General features: G+C 44.4%; 1 pseudogene; it reads right to left on the bottom strand.

Annotated features, from left to right (window-relative positions):
- Positions 1-371: 371 nt before the first annotated feature.
- Positions 372-1,814, bottom strand: LOC115313200 (annotated as a pseudogene).
- Between the last annotated feature and the right edge of the window lie 770 nt (positions 1,815-2,584).

Here is a 2,584-nt window from a genome sequence, read left to right as displayed (position 1 = left end):
TTTCCTTTTTTGATCGTCATAGCGACATATTCGGCAATGTTATCGCGCAAGTTCGACAGGTCCACTTGTAATTGAGATAAAGCTCTGTGTACGTATAAAGATGTCTTTGGAGGATTTGTTGATGTTAGAGTTGTCCGAGGCTTACTATTGTAGATAACATAGGGCGACAGAGGAATCGATTGTGGTTTGCAGTTTATCTCCTGGAGGGCTAGTACTTCAATTTGGTGCCTTTGTAAATATTGCCGTTAGTCGTCTATTCGATTTCTTAGTCCATTAACTTTCTACTGAAGAATCTGAGGTATTAAACAGCGTCTTGCGCAGCGAGAAAGTTGATTGTGCGTCCACTGCAGTCCGACCATATTAAGGCGAGACTACTTAGACCAGGAGCTGGGAAACGGCAGGAGCACGTCGATTACTGTAACCAGTCCCTGAGCGAATGGAAAATTGAGAGACGTGAGAAAGGTACGTAACTGTATGGCTAACGTACAAACCGCACATCCGAGGCTTTGGGGCTTAGGTGTTGTATTAGATATTAATTTAGTATCAGCAGGTGGCTCACTTTGCTTACGGGTTGGCCGCGCCAGACCCCTTGAAGGGCCTTTTTTGGCGGTAGCTGCTGAAGCGCTAGAAGGCTGAGTGCTTGGTCCGGACTGTACTGGGGGAACTGCTAAGGCATTGGAGCAGTTTTGCCTGTCAGATTTTCCAAAGGAAGGAAGTCATCCTTGTTAGGGAGTGGAATACTTGAGTTCTTATCTTTTTCTGAACCTTGCGATCGTTTTCGAGGTGTCCAGTGTCTTCCAGTTCCACAGGCCTCTTGGTCGTTTTCGATAGCAGATTTAGCGGACGTGTGGTTTATATTTTTCGAGCTTTTGTACTTGGCGATTTCTCTATCTACTTTGTAGATGGCACAAACTTTTGATATCGCATCCTGGCGCTTCTTACAGTTTGTGCATTTAGGCTGCTCAGCTGCACACTCATTTACCGCTCATTCACACTGGAAGCGGATCCGCGTTCGCAAAGCAGTTGCGAACGCGGTTGTATAAAGATCCAGTACAATTGCACGCGCACTTGATGTCATCGAGTGCGCGTGCAATTGCACTGGATCTTTATACAACCGCGTTTGCAACCGCTTTGCGAACGCGGATCCGCTTCCAGTGTGAATGAGCGGTTACTGCGTGGTCGCCGCCACAACGACTGCAGCGCTGCGCCTTAAGACAGGTGCTTGCAATATGTCCGAAGCGATTGCACTTTGGACACTGCCTTGGTTTTACAAGGTAGGGAAGAACTTTGTAGCGTGTATGCTCCGCAGTGACATATTCAGGTGAGAATTTTGTTGTGAAGACCAGTTTGACAATTTCTGACTTTCCAAGTCTTCTCACCTGGATTACTGAAGCTTTTCCTCGCATGGTTGCCAAGAGATTAGCGTCTTCGCTGTCTGCAAATACTCCTCGAATAATACCCACAGATGCCGATGGTGGAGGAGGTTCGTAAGCCTGGACTTGAACTGTTCCCAAGTTCTTAAGTTGGAGGAGTGCTTTGGTGGATTCTACAATTCTAGCATCGATGGCCAGAAAATTCAATCGGTAGTTGGGCCGAATCTGGATGACACCGTCTGGGGCCAGGCTGTCCAGCTTTTGTTTTAGTACCAGAGGGTTCATGTTGGTGATGATCGTGGTTGGTTCGGTAGGCTTAGCAATGACTGTGAGATTATAACCCGGCTGGGTTATGAGTGGGTCCTCACCTGAATTTGAGCCGAGTCGTCTCTTCTTCGACGTTTGGGTTTTCCACACAGCTTCGTCCTCGAAGTCATCCATGACGCTATCATAAGAGTCTTCAGGCTTGTTATGTGGTCCGGCAGATCCAGATTCATCCTGGTTAGGCTGCAGTGAATTCGGGAGGCTCATATTACGTGGCCCCCGTTGGGCGGAGTCGTAGCTCCTGATTGGGTGAAAAAGGAGACGTCTTCTTGAAAAACCAGGGAAATATTCGGTCAAAAAACAGGAAATAACCATAAAATACCGTAGTCTTGCTAGAGCGACAAATTTGATCGTCCTGCCTGGAGCGTCGTCTCTCTAACGATCTGCATTCCCTCGTATTGAGAGGAAGTAAGGGCTGGGTGCCCGCACTTAATTATAATAATAATAATAGCTTTATTTACCGTGTATAAGCGTGGTGGGGGCTGAGGAAAAAAGCTGTTCAAGCAGCTTGACTAGTCCTCAGCCCCCCTCAGGTACATACAGTGGCGAGAAAGACATTTAAAAGAACACAAGAAATTATATAATAATACAAGGTACTTTCATCATAACAATGAACAGACAACTATCAGCAATACATCAAACAAGAGTAACACTTGCCTATAAAAGAAATCGGGAAGTTTTACTCAAGAAAGGTAAAACTATCCAAAATATTCTAAGATGCTTCTACACAATATATATATATATATATATATGCACATACATATATATATATATACATGCATACATACATATATACACACACATATATATATGCACATACACGTACACATACATACACACACATATATATTATACATAGACGCACATATATATATATATATATATAT

Source organism: Ixodes scapularis, unplaced genomic scaffold (assembly GCF_016920785.2).
Source record: "Ixodes scapularis isolate PalLabHiFi unplaced genomic scaffold, ASM1692078v2 PGA_scaffold0__279_contigs__length_252992795, whole genome shotgun sequence".
NCBI classification, from domain to species: domain Eukaryota; kingdom Metazoa; phylum Arthropoda; class Arachnida; order Ixodida; family Ixodidae; genus Ixodes; species Ixodes scapularis.
This window is presented reverse-complemented; position numbering and strand designations above follow the sequence as displayed.